Here is a 14,369-nt window from a genome sequence, read left to right on the forward strand (position 1 = left end):
AGGGCAGAACTTGCAGAAGCACAGAGCTGGGGCTGGAAGGGCCTTTGGATGTCTGGGGGGCTGGCAATGCTGGCTGGGCCCTGGGCCCCTGGGGAGAGCAGACCAGGCCTGGTGTGGTTTCCTGTCCCAGGTGTGGATGGGGAGGACCACCCAAGGCCACCAGGCGTCTTCTCATCAAGCAGCCGAGTGTCCTCTTCTCCTGCTGCTCACGCAACCAGGACCCAAACAAGCTCCTCCAAACAGGAGGCGACAAAACCACAAAGCACTTCTTTTCAAATCACGTATGGCTTCTTTGACCCCATCAAATAACTTTATTCACACAAACGTCCCTTAATTTACAAAGCCTCAGTCATTCATACACATTAGGGGGATCCACAGTGTTCAAGGAACTTAAATATAATGTATCATACCAACCCAGGTAAACCAAGTACAAAAAATATTCATATATAAAGTTGTTCACACGTAGGTCCTAGATTACCAGCTTCTGTGCAAAAAAAGAAAATAAAGAAAATAGATTTATTAACTAGTCTTTGAAACTAACCTTGTGCCTGGGTTAAACCCTCCCTCACACCCAAGTTGGCCCCACACGAATATGAATCATTGCAGCAACATTCTCTCCTGCTCTGATGGAAAGAGGCGCCTGGTACACAAGACGATTTCTTTAAAATGTCCCTAAATGAACTCCCTTCCTCCTGCGGCCTCTCAGGGAAAAAGACGCGGGGGCCTCCTTCCCATTACCCCCCGTCTAAGGACTCCTGGAGCTGCTGGCAGTGGACTCAGCCCTCGGCTACGGGTGCTGACATCAGCCTGGTCCCCCGCCTCCCAGGGCATCTCTCCAGACAGGAGCCCTGGCCATCTAAGCCTGGCAGGGCAGGATCAGAGACAGTCCGCACTGTCCCGAAGGCTGCGCCTCAGCCACGAGCCAGGGGCCTGGAGAGCGGAGCAGTGTAAGCTCAGCTCTTCTCAGGTTGCCAGGTCCTACGAGACTCCAGCAGCTGGGCCCCCAGACAGGCCCAGGACAGGGAAGGAACAAGAACCTGAGCCCCACTCAGAGGCAGAGCCACCAGTGCCCCCAGGATGGGCAGGGAGGGAGCGGCACATGAGGAGCAAAGGTGGGTGGTGCACTTGGTGGGTAGGGCTGGGAGCCCGGGCGGCGGAGCCGAGTTAGGGGTGGAGGCCCGACTCCTACCTCTCCAAGCTTCCTAAGGCTGAAACCCAGACATCCACCCAAGTAAGATCTGTCTTCTAAAAAAGTGAACAGCCAACAGCAGGAAAAGAAAGAAGATTCCCACAATGCCCGCTCTTTTCCTTTTCTTAGAAAAAGACTCGAGCAAAAAAAAATTATCTTATTGCTCCAAACACTGGTTTTCTAGGAGACGCCTAAGTTAAGGAGCGAGATCCCGGAGGAAGAGAATGAGGGGCGGGGAATGAGGCTGTGAGGAAGGTGGTGAGTGGTCTTAGCACCGCAGGGTCGGGGGCAGAGGGGGTGCAGGGCCTGTGCCCCGGTCCCCTGCCTTCATTCGCTCTGGGGTCACCACTGGCAGTGCCATAAAGGAGCCAGGCGCCGTCCAGAGAGTCAAATCTCCACCCAGCATGGGGCACGTTTCTCCTCCAGCTGTAAACATGGTATTTCTTAAGTAAACATTTAATACACTCCCTCAGAAAGGCAGCCATGGGGGCACAAACCACATGTGGGTGAGAGGAAAGAATTCCATTCTCTTGTCCCAGTGCCTCTGGGATGAGAGGGTGCTAAGGCCTGCGACCTTAGTCCTGGGGCCCAGGAGGGGGTCAGATGGAGCTGGTCTCCAGGGAAGAGACTGCATCCTCTGGGCTGGAGGTAAGAGGTGGGACGTGCTGGGGAGGAGGTGGCCGAGAGTGCACCTGTCTGCAGCACAGCCCTGTCCTCAGCAGAAGCTGCTAGTGAGCGCCCTGTGGTGGCTGGGGGTCACGTGCCTGGTTGCAGCTCTTAGGAAGGGATGGGGCAAAGACCGGGGCATCCATCCTCCCACGAGGCTATCTGTGGGCGAGGGGTGAGAGTTTGAGTGGCAGATGAACACCAAGAGGGAGAAAGAAGCCTTGTCCTGCCAACTGAGCCAGGCGGCCGGGCGGGGAGGGCAATGGAATAAGGCACTATGATCTGTCTTGCTGATTCCTCTCACTGAGGGGGAATGGAGCTCAGATCCGTAGGGCTGAGGCCCAGATCCTCCCTCCAAAGGCTATCCTTTTCACAGATCCCAGGAGACAAGAATAACTGACTGCTATTTTAAGGGTTGGAAACTCCTAGAACTTGGACAGGACTAACAAATTGGTGGCACTGAGATGATGCTCCCCAGAGCGGCTGCCAGGCCCGAGACCCAGGTAAAAGGCAGGAAGAGATGACAAGGCTGACTCCAGTGGGAAGAGGTGAACAGTGGCTAAGGGAGAGGACGGCTACCTGGGCCTAACCGAGGCTAGTCTGCCGACTGGGCAGAGCCAGCCTTGACTTCGGGCTGACTTCCACCCGGGTGCTGGGTGTCCAAGGTGGATGAAGTGGAGAACAGGGGAGGGAGAAGAGAGACAGGCACTTGGGGCTAACAAGGTAGGCCTCAGGAGCTAGGGAAGGAGGTCCTGCCACCAAGCAAGGACGGGCTGGGAGTCCTGCAAGACAAGGGTACGTGGAGGCTGCCCACCTCACCCGAAAGGTATGGCCACCTGTGACCTACAGCTCCAAGACCTTAGTCAGAGCTAAGAGACCTGGGGAGGGCGGAAGGGAAGGATAAGCAAAAGGTAAATAACCTGTTAGGCTTGAACCCTCACTAGGACTTCAGAGTGTGGGCTGCGGCCAGGGACAGGCGAGGGTGCCGAGTCCGGGGACTGTTTTTCCCACGTGCTCATAGACAGACAGACAGCTGCCCCAGAGGGAAGGCGGGGAGGTGGGGCAGAGAAGGGGTGCACACTGCAGTTAGGGGATGTGCTCTCCCAGCTGCAGCTCAGAGTAGACTCTAGGTTGTCTGAGAAGTCAGAGGGAAGAGACAAGAGACAGGTGATGACAAAGAATTTCGGCTGAGGGAGGGGAGGGAAGGGCCTAGTCACCTCCTGCTGCCCTGCTGGATCCTGCTAAGCACAGCTAGCCATCTGCCCAGGAGGAGGAAGAGGACTTGAGAAAAGGCGGAAAGAATGTGAGCAAACATATTGCTGAGTTTGCAAGTCTGGGCTGATGCTGTGCTGGTCTCTCCTAAACTCCCAGGGCCAAAGGGCTGCGGCTCTGGGGGGAAGCCCTCCTTGGTCACATACCAACTTAAATGCCCTCCAACATCTCCCCTATCCATCCTATGCTGGTTTAGAGAAAACAAACAAAAACAACTAAACACAAAAGAATTCCTTTTCCCTTCCTTGCTTTGCTGTAATGGGGTGAGAAGCCAGGTGAGGGGCAACAGGGACAGCTCTCCTTCTCCTGGCAAGGGGAGAGGACACCCCGCTTCAGAAGCCCAGGAGTAGGGAGGTTGCAAGAGTCGTTGGAGAACGGAAGAAAGGCTACAGACAGACACTGGAGGTGGGGTCACAGGGTCACAGCCAACAAGCCCACAGGCACCTAATGGCCATGGTCCACCCCGTCAGCCAGGTCCATCCTTTCCCATCAGACACATTTACACTGAGGGGAGCCCCTAACAGTAAGTCCCTGCAGTGAGGGAGAGGATGCTCGGCACTGTCACCATACGTGACACCACGGGGCTGCAACGCAGGGCACACCCCTCACTGTGAGGAGACGACAGTGGCAGCCGGTTCAGGACACCCTGTTCCTATGGCAATGGTCACAACTGGGTCTTGGGGACTCAGGCGGTGTCTGATGACCTGGACATCTGGTGGGTACATCTGGGAAGACGACGATCCAGGAGGCAGGAGGTGATGGGTGCTGAGCTCACAGGAGTGACAGATGCCCGCCGAAGACCCACCTGTGTCCCAGGCAGAGGTTTGGCACACAGTTTTCTCTGGGAATCATCCTCTAGGAGGAAGATCACTAACAGAAAGGTAGGCTTGTAGAGCTGGGGTGGGCTGGCCGTTCAAACGCCAGGAAGTACGAGATGATCACCCTCTGTCCCTTCCCCCCTCAGAACTCCTGGTTTTAAAGGGCAGTAGAGGGAATGGATTCCCTCTGTAAGTCCTGGTGTGGCCCTGGGCTTCCAACTGCTTAAAGAGGACAAACCCAAAATACAGATCTTCTTTCTCGAGTTCTCCTGGCCAAGCCCTGGTCCTCCCCTTCCAGGTGGTTCTTGGCCTCTGATCATCTCCAAGGCCCAAGGGCCAGCCAGGAGCAGGCCACCAGGGAGTCCAGCAGTTCCTGCACCTGGTGGGGAGGCAGCACAGAGGCCTCCTTCTGGCTTCATGTCCCCCATTCCAGGAGAAATCCCCAAATTCTCCATGGAGGGGCAGGCCTTCTCTGGGGAAGTGAGGTGTTATAAGCAGAACTAAGAGATGGGTAAAAGAAAGGAGACAGGAAAAATAAAGGACAAAAACAAAATAGCTCCCTAACCCCTTATAAAAATTAAAAATGAAATTTATACATATGCTTTGTCCATATTGAGTTTCTTTAAAGAAATTGATGCCTGTCCACAGCATAGCTTCCTGTTCTTCTGAAGTCTTAATCGTTTAAATTTTTAAAAAAAAGGGGGGGGGGGGAGGAAGACAAAAAAATAAAAAATAAAAAAATTAAGCAAAACTAAAAGGAGGGGGAAAACCCAAACAAAAGCTTCACATTGCTGGAGATCCAGCTGTTGGGAGATCGCCAACCGGCCAAGCCACCGCCTGTACCCTCTGCCGTCCTCTGTGCGAGACATGATGAGACTGTGGGTCCCGAGGATCAACCTGAAAGACAGAAGGCAGGGAGAGTGGACGTGGGTCAGTGGGCATGGGGCACCTCCAAGCTCCAGAGCCCCCACTAGGTACCAGCACCCAACCCCGATGAACTCCGGAGCCGTGCTGTGCTGGGAGCCGGGGGAGCTGGGTTCTAAGCGCTCTCTATGGAGTGAATCCAGCCTCACTACAACCACCACGCCACGGACATGTTATCCCCCTTTTCAGATAAACTGTGGTGCGGCTTAAGCACCACGCCCCAAGTCACGTCACTGGAGGGGCAGACTCCAGACTCCAGGCACGCTGACCCCCGCTACAAATCCGAGCACGAGCCCCACCCCTCTGTCCTGGCTTCCCCGCACTGCTAGGAGAAAGATGCCCCAGGACCCAAGCGTTCCGTCCCCGCAGCCTTGGCAGCCCGAGTTCCCTCCCCCCCTCCCCCTCTGTGACCAATCATGCTGCACTGGAAGTTCACAGCAACCCTCTTACCCCATTTCAGAGACAAGAGAAGTGAGGCTCAGGCCTCTGAGAACCTGCACTAGGCTACCCCCCCAGGTCACAGAGGGGCCAGAGTCCCACAGGCAGGGATAGTGTTGGTCTCTGAGCCGCCCGCTGGGCCCCAGGCTGCAGGGCACTGCCGTGCTTAGGAAGGAGGCTGCAGCCAGAACTGTGGTCCAGTCCACAGTCTCTGCCACTGGACTGTGGGCAAATTTGAGTCCTCTGGTTCTTTGGTCTTGTCACCTGTACCATATCACAGGTTACTACAAGGACCAAATGAACTAATACATGGAAAACTTACAACAGTGCCTGGCTGTACTGTTATTAGCTATTATTTGGGAATGGCCTTGGTGCCAGGCCTCAGAATGAGACCAGCGGCCAGCCTTTCAGGGACCTGTTCTAATGGAGGCCTAGAATACAAGAACCCGCAGAGATTAGCCCTGGGCCAGCCCCCACCCTGCCGAGCCCAACTTTCCCAGTCTGAGCCTGATTAGAGCTAAGTATAGCCCTAATACTGGGCAGGCGGGCCACCCAGGGCAGCAATGCTCCGTGGCGACCCATTGTCTCATCAGAGTTTCCAAGTGCCCACTCTCATCCTGAATGACTTAATCAGACAGTCTTACTCAGTGTGTGTGAAATCCCCCCACTGGCTTCAAGGCTCAGTAAGCTCGCTGCAGCCTGACAGGTATGCCCCCCCAGCCCTGCGTCCTCCCCACCATTGCCTGCCGCCTGTACAGTCATATCACACTGGCCTGTCATCCTCAGGTCCCAGGGAGATGCCTGGCTAGTCCTCACGAGAGGCAGCAGGGTACTGCAATATTGGACAGCTTTACTTCTCCCGGTCAGCCTTCATTTCCTCCTCTGAGAAATGGGGGCTCGTTTTCGAGGTTTGAGTGGAATACCGACTGTGAAGTACCTGGCCCACGGCAGGACCCAACTCCTCGACATCCCATCCTCTCCCAGCCATTTGTCCCCAACCAGAAATTATGAACGTGTCAGGCTTAACAGGCCGCGGTCCTCAGCCAGTGAACCATCCAAACTGCTTCCAGCCGGGCGAAGGTGCCACGGCAAGGACACGCACTCCACTGGAGGAGTGTGACAAAGCCTTCTAGGAAGCAATTTGGCAACGTTTTCAGAGCTTCAAATGGATTGAGACCCTATAATTACACTTCTGGAAATCTAGTCTAACGGATTATCCTAAATACGAAAAGGACTTTATGAATAAAGATGTCCACTGAAGTAGTATTTAAATTGAGGTAATAATCGCAAATCCAAAAATGAGAGATTGAAGCAAATGACCCATCTACTCAATGATACATTACAGAGGAAATGAGAAAGCTGTGTGGCATTTTTTTTTTTTTTTTTTTTTTTTGCGGTATGCGGGCCTCTCACTGTTGCGGCCTCTCACAGTTGCGGCCTCTCCCGTTGCGGAGCACAGGCTCCGGACGCGCAGGCTCAGCAGCCATGGCTCACGGGCCCAGCCGCTCCGCGGCATGTGGGATCTTCCCGGACCGGGGCACGAACCCGTGTCCCCTGCATCAGCAGGCGGACTCTCAACCACTGCGCCACCAGGGAAGCCCTGTGTGGCATTTTGAACAACAGTATGGCAGAAGCATTTCCATGGGTTAAGTGGAAAAAAGCAGGCTATGAAGTTCTGTGACATATGACCATATCTATGTAAAAAATAAAAACCTCCAAGTATAGGAAATCTGGCAAGAAAATACATCAAAATGTTATACTTGTCATCGGTGGATTTTCCTCTTCCTCCACTCTCCCTCTGTATTTTTAATACTGAGTACACATCATATTGTCACACTTCACTTTTTTTTTTTTTGCAGTACGCGGGCCTCTCACTGTTGTGGCCTCTCCCGTTGTGGAGCACAGGCTCCGGACGCGCAGGCTTAGCGGCCATGGCTCACGGGCCCAGCCGCTCCGCGGCATGTGGGATCTTCCAGGACCGGGGCACAAACCCGTGTCCCCTGCATCGGCAGGCGGACTCTCAACCACTGTGCCACCAGGGAAGCCCCACACTTCACTTTTTAATGGGAAAAAAAAGTGTATTTAATGAATAAAGAAAGCTGGCAGCCCCATGAGAAAGATCTCTGGAGTAGCGAGGGGTCCCAGAGACCAGACCCAGGCTCTTCTTTGGCCTCTTCCACACACAGTGGACAGTGGAGGATCTTCCACACCTGTCAGACGAGAGGCTAGACTGTGTGATTCCTTCCTCCACTGCACAGGTGAGGGGTGACTCAGGGTCCATGTGTGGAATCAAGTGGGGATGGATGATAAAGGCATTGGAAAAGTATTTGATCCAAGTATTTGATCTCAGGCCCAGCCTTTTATTCTACTGCTTCTGTTTCCCTACCTGTTAATTCCCCTCAACAAACATCCACTGGTGGGTCTTATATGCCAGTTTTGACTTGGAAAAATACAATCATCATGAGCACATCCTGTGACGGTCCAGCAGCCACCTCAAACCTAGCTTTATTCAGCAGGCCTAAGGGCCTTCTCCCTGTTGCTTTCAGTAGATGAAGCAGAGCAACCAGAAGATTGGGGGAGGGAGGGCTTGGGGGAACCTCACCATCTAAGATGCTAAGTGCTTGTGAGAAAGAAGAAAGGCCCGGGAAGTTGTATGGTCATGTGTGATTTGCTAAGATAATCTTTGGAACCAGTTATGACCTGTTTAACACTGCTTTCCTACCTCCCCTGGTTGGACCCAAGCTGAGGACAACCTCAAACGGATGACCATCACAGCAGGAAGGTGACGCACGGCAGCAGAAAAGCGGTGTCGACAGGGAGGCAGAAGTCTCTTTACATAATAAACTAGCAGAACAGACTGTGCCTGCAAAAGGTCACACCAAGCACCCAGCACTGCGAGAGTGCCTGACACCAGCGTCATGACCACTCTAACCCTGGCTCCCCTGCCAGGAAGCAGCTGACATTTCCCACAGGCTCCTCCACACTCCCTCCCTCCAGCTTTGGCACTGGCTCTGGCCCTCCTGGTAGGACGCCTCAGGACAGGTTCGCCTCCTTCTGCCCAGTGGGCAGGGACAAGAGAAATAGGGTTCCTTCTTCCACAGAGAGAACCCCGGCTTTGCATTCCTTTCCCGTCTTCCATTAGAGAAGGTGTACCTTCCCCCAGGGAGCCAATAGCTGCGACCTCCCTGGAAAGGGGGGGTGGGGGGGGGTGGGCAGGGTGGGGCTTTCTACAGCCCCAGGTAGGAAGGGCTCAGACCACGTGCCTCTGGGGTAAAGCAGCAGCAGGCCCTCCCAGGCACCTGCTGGAACAATGAATGGTTTAGGTCCCAGCCCAGTGGGCCCTTGCCCTTCGTCCTAGTAGATGCCACACCTCCACTCCGACTGCCTGGGCTATGGCTCGACTGCCTGATTGCCGGCGTCAGTCAGGACTTGCCATGTCCCTTTCAGTTGGAACGCTGACTTCTGAGCACAGAGCCCTCCTAGAGGGCAAAGCCACCCCTCTGAGCACAATGAAAAGCAGTGATGTGGTTAACCTGCAGGTGACGCCTGTAGTGCACTCCCATCTCTCACCTGCCTGACAAGCTCATCCAGCGAGGAGTTAACGAGTGAACAGGCCCAGAGATGGAGCCACTTGCCCCACACCAGAGCAGCAGGACTGGCACTCAGCCCCATCTTCTCCGGCCTCACTGCCCACAGCCTTTCTACTACGAGCCTCCATTTAGTGCTTCCAGAGCCGGCTCTGCCGTGGCTCTAACAGCCTGCATTTGAGATGGTCCCCTGCGGGAAAGGTGTCCAGGAAGGTGCTGGGAAATGCTTCCCTTTCTTATTTCAGCTCTCGGACTAAGTTCCCTCAGTACATCCGAGCTCCTTATTTCTCTATGATGATCGTAACAGCAATCACTTACTCAGCATTGAATATGTGCAGGCATGTTCTACAATGGATAAAGGTAGGACACTTTTCTATGTAACAACCTGGTAAGGCTGTGTAGGAGGGCTGACAGCCTTACCAAGTTGTTACATATAAAAGTGTCCTACCTTTATCCATTGTCTCCCAGTGAGCCATGCCCTGCCGTATCCTGGGCCTGCCACTTGCAGCCATGAGAGCCTGTGTCCTCGTTGTGCTGCGTGGGCTGCAGGTTGGGCTCAGCTGACACACATAGAGCCCACCTCCTCTTGGTGACATTCGTCCACTTTAAGGGAGACTCAGGTTCTGCTTGAAAGCCTGTAGAAGAGGGACCTCACCATCCTGCTGTTCTGTTTGGAAGGGCCCTGGTGCGGGAGCTGGAGTCGCCCTCCCACCCTAACCCCCCATCACAGCGCCCAGGCCTCTTTTGCCTGGGAAGCCCGCATAGCACTCCTGTGCTGCCTTCTGGTTAGGGTGTTTCCTCAATCGAGAAGGAGCCTACAAAGCTCGTCTTGATTCTCAGTACTCCTTGGGTCCTGAGAATCTGAATGTTGAGGATATTCCTCCAGAAAAATTCATGTGACTTACACACTCTGAGATGCTTCCTGTGCCTTCAAGGGGATTGCTGTGTGTGCATCCTTGGAGTTAGAAGGACCCTGGGTAAGGACCCCTGGTCCCAAGCCCCTCAGCACATGACAAAACCAGGTCCCCAGAGAAGAGTGGGGAGAGCTCGATGAGACTGGAAGCCGGCTTTCCTACCTGTACTCTCAACACTGGGCGGGTCAGTGTCTCTTTAAAAAAAAAAAAAAAATTTTATATTTATATATATATATATATATATATATTTATTTATTTATATTTGGCTGCACTGGGTCTTCGTTGCTGCGCACAGGCTTTCTCTAGTTGTGGCGAGCGGGGGCTACTCTTCATTGTGGTGCACGGGCTTCTCATTGCAGTGGCTTCTCTTGTTGAGGAGCACAGGCTCTAGGCGCATGGGCTTCAGTAGTTGTGGTGCGCAGGCTCAGTAGTTGTGGGCTGTGTCATGGACCCAAGTGTTTTACATCTACTGCCTCATCTCACTCAACCACCCTACTAGGTAGGAGCTGCCGTTGCCCCAGTTCTAGAGATGAGGAAATTAAAGTTCAGAGACAAGATGTGCATGGCTAGTAAGTGGTAGAAAAAAGGGTTGAACCTAGGTCTGACTCACTCCAAATCTCCTGCTTTTAACATGTAACTTTGTAATGTAAAATCCCTTCCTAGAGAGACAAAAAGAGCTTAAGTGGAGTTTAAAACCCATTTAATCCCTTCACCTATAAACAGATTCCCTCAGAGAAGGCTTCCAGAAGGCTTGGCTGAAGTACCTCTGCATGGGTCTGGGGTCCAGAGCACAAAGGGGGATGCAGTGCCAACCAGGTGGTGAGCAGCCTTCTGGCAAGTTCCTCTGCCAGCCAAGCAGTTGTCCCTTCTGTCCAAGGAGACTGAGGAACCAAACTGCTCCCATTAAGGCCATCAGCAGGTTGGAGAACAGAGGCTGGGGAAAGCTGAGGTGGGAGCAGGCAGCCATGGGGCTGGGGACCCAATGGGCTCCCACGGCCAACTCCCTCCCCATGTCTTCAGCTCGCAGACTGGGAATGGCTGGGTGAACAAAAGATTACCCTTCATTCTAAAAGTATGGCCTTCCTACCTTGGTCAAAATGTCATTTCTTTGATGAAATGACGATGAAAGTATATGGGAGTGGTTTAAAAAACTGTTCTTCCATCTCCTACCCCCACCCCCGGCTTTGAAATTGTACTGTCCTTCAAAATGTGTAAGTTTGGCAACCACAGGATTTAAAAATCTCTGGGAGCCACAGCTAAGCTTTATTTTATTTTAATTTTTTTTTAAAGTTATTTATTTTGGCTGCATTGGGTCTTCATTGCTGTGTGCAGGCTTTCTCTAGTTGTGGCGAGCGGGGGCTACTCTTTGTTGCAGTGCAAGGGCTTTTCATTGCAGTGGCTTCTCTTGTTGTGGAGCACAGGCTCTAGGTGCGTGGGCTTCAGTAGTTGTGGCACGCGGGCTCAGTAGTTGTGGCTCGTGGGCTCTAGAGCGCAGGCTCAGTAGTTGTGGCACATGGGCTTAGTCGCTCCGCGGCATGTGAGATCTTCCTGGATCAGGGCTCGAACCCGTGTCCCCTGCATTGGCAGGCAGATTCTTAACCACTGTGCCACCAGGGAAATCCCACAGCTAAGCTTTAACTCTGCACTTTTACTCCAGTGCAGGCTGTGGTAAACAGTCCTGGGTTCAGATTTGAGCTCTGCCGCTCACTAGCAGTTTACATTATCCAAGCCTCCTTTTCCTTCCTAGCAAATGGGGATGCTGCCAGTTCCGCTCTGGGGTCAGCTGTAAGGAATGAGGATCCCCAGCAGTGGGGCAGTCAGGGAGCTCTACCTTGTTATTAGTTACGTTGATGGTCTTTTTGGTTTCTAGCGGGGTCACACACTCAACTATGTATAACTTATCCGGAGTCAAAGTTTAATTCAGGAACTTTCTCTCCTGTGTTTTCAAAATGGGAGATTTAAGAATGAGGGCAGTGAAGGTGATGGTGGAGGGGGAAGGGAAGGGTAGCTCTCCACTGCCACACCTTTACCATAATGCCCCAAGGACAGCCAGATGGGAGCAGAAGCATCCTCAGCACCTTTCGACCTGCTCAGGCCTAAAGGTGGATTTTTTTTTTTTTTTTGATGTGGACCAGTTTTAAAATCCTTATTGAATTTGTTACAATATCGCTTCAGTTTTATGTTTTGGTTTTTTGGCCGTGAGGCATGTGGGACATTGGAAGGCGAAGTCTTAACCACTGGACCGCCAGGGAGGTCCCCTAAAGGCGGATTTTTTGAAGTCCAGGGACCTAGAAATCAGAAATACCACCTGGCTGTTTGAGAGGACCAATTTTCTGTGGCTTCGCACAGAAGTGTCACAGCTACTGGTTCAAAGGGTGGGCCAGTTCCCCAGGTGACCACTGGTGCTCCTCAGGAGGGCTCCTGCAGGCTTCAGGGTGGCACTCGAGTTTGTGGTCTGTGCTAGGGTAAGCAGGAACGCTGAGCAAGAGTCCTCACAATACTCTTTACTTTATACAGACACATCTATCCATGAACAAGGCTCTCCCCACGGATGAGGAATTTTAGTCTCAGAAGTTACTTAGCAAGTTGCAAAAGGTTAAATGGGTAGTAAATGGTTAACTGGGATTCAAATCTAAAGTCTAGTTTTCTCTATTCCTCTCTGCCTCTCACCTATTTAACAGGAAAGAAAGTCATCTGACTGGCATACTCAAGTCGTGGTTTACTGGGTGGGAAGCCAAGAACTCACCCTTACCTAAGCTCCCCTAACATACAGCCTGGTCTTATCACTGTAGTTAATGATGCCTGTGATAAACTAGACACTATGCAAGGCCTGATATGCAAAGCCTCCTTTGTCCAGGCAAAGGACCATGTAGGAATTATCCCCATTTTACAGATGAGCAAACTGAGGCTCAGGTTATTTATTTTCAGCATATCATGCTGCAGAAGCCCAGAGGCAAGATAATCTCAGGGTCACAGGGGGCAGGCCTCTCCTTCTAAGCAAGATTAGCTTCAAAGTGAGTCATTTTTCATTTGTTTCATACACCAGACAGCTGGCTTTTCATACTCAGATACCAACATACCACCCTGGGGGAATCAGCGGCTCTGGCACTACTGTCTGCCCTAATCTGTCAGAGGGACTGAGGCCAGGGAGCCAAGCTTGGTGCATCATTGCTCTAAGGCTCAGCTGAGCAACAGTGGTGCTCACAGCAGGGCAAAGCCAGGGACGACTGTGCTGTGGGTGGCTCATGGCACAGCATACGAGGTCCTGTCATCAGGGTAAAAGAAAATGAAGTAGACATTATAAATGGGATAATGGTGCCTTCAGTCTCCAGGTTTACAGAAGGGGAATGGCGTTAGGGTAAGGGATGGGAGGTCAGAAAGCACCGAAGCTTACCCAGCAGGAGCTTCACAGCAGATAGGGACAACAACCTGGAAGGCCGTGGTGCTGTGTTTGCGGTCTCTGAGTCCTGACCAGGGGACCAAAACAAGGCAGAAGTGCAGGAGCAGGTCCCCAGTGTGGTGGGAGTACCATTCAAAGAGCACAGGTAGTCTGGTTCTCTGTCAAGGGCTTGGGCTTTGGAATAGGAAGATCTAAGGTTTAAACCCCAGCTCAGCCAATTACTAGCTCTCATCTTTATCAAGTCTGTTTTCTACACCTACAATGTGGAAATGTCTACCTTGCAGCGTGTGAAGCCCAGTGACAGTCTTTGTAACGGTGTCAGTGAGATACGCAGGAGGTACTTAATCAAGCTGCGATGGCAGCCTTAAATCACATCCCCAAAACCAAAAACCTCACAAGTCATTCGCTCAGGCAAAAATTCCAGACAAGATAAATTGGCCTCATGTTAGTCTTCCCTGGAGGAGACAGTGTCCTTCCTGCTTTGGGCCTCAGGAACTGCGAGTCTGGTTGCACGCCCCTTCCCCTTGCCGTCAGCTCGGATGGTGCATGCCTCCTCCAGGAAGCATTCCCAGGGGCCCAGCCTCGGTAGGGACTCTTCTCTGTTCTCTGGTGAGTAGGAACAGGAAGACCACAGACCCCCCACTAACCATGCTGCGCGTCCTCTCACCACCCCCTAACTACAAGCTTCCTGGGGGACAGGGACAACCCTCTGCTCCTCTGAAGACTCTCAGGTTGCCAAGCACAGAAGGAGCTCGAATACTGGGTGACTGATAGGAATTGGGAGTTAGCATATGGCAATAAAAAGTTAATTCACAGGCTTCCCTGGTGGTGCAGTGGTTGAGAGTCCTCCTGCCGATGCAGGGGACGCGGGTTCGTGCCCCGGTCTGGGAAGATCCCACATGCCGCGGAGCGGCTGGGCCCGTGAGCCATGGCCGCTGAGCCTGCGTGTCCGGAGCCTGTGCTCCGCAACGGGAGAGGCCACAACAGTGAGAGGCCCACGTATCGCAAAAAAAAAAAAAAAAAAGTTAATTCACAAACTTCACGGAATCATTCATTCAGCAAGACAGGAGTTTAACATAAAAATATGGCTATAAAACCCCTGCCTTTGGTTGAGTTCCTACCAAACATCCCAACAAGCCAGGTGCACAGAGGGATGCCACC

The 14,369-nt window shown here is 52.6% G+C and overlaps 1 protein-coding gene across 2 annotated transcripts in view; it reads right to left on the reverse strand.

Annotated features, from left to right (window-relative positions):
* Positions 1-284: 284 nt before the first annotated feature.
* STK35 (serine/threonine kinase 35) overlaps positions 285-14,369 on the reverse strand; it is a 45,934-nt gene continuing 31,849 nt past the window's right edge. The window contains exons 4-5 of one of the 2 annotated variants that reach the window (XR_012326239.1): positions 4,733-4,842; positions 285-484 (exon numbers count right to left, since the gene is read on the reverse strand). The gene's annotated coding sequence lies outside the window, so the exon portion shown is untranslated. Of the gene's footprint in view, positions 4,843-14,369 lie in introns of both variants that reach the window. The other variant, XM_019950863.3, reaches the window with a different exon arrangement.

The sequence above is a fragment of the Tursiops truncatus genome, chromosome 15 (genome assembly GCF_011762595.2).
Source record: "Tursiops truncatus isolate mTurTru1 chromosome 15, mTurTru1.mat.Y, whole genome shotgun sequence".
Lineage (NCBI taxonomy): Eukaryota > Metazoa > Chordata > Mammalia > Artiodactyla > Delphinidae > Tursiops > Tursiops truncatus.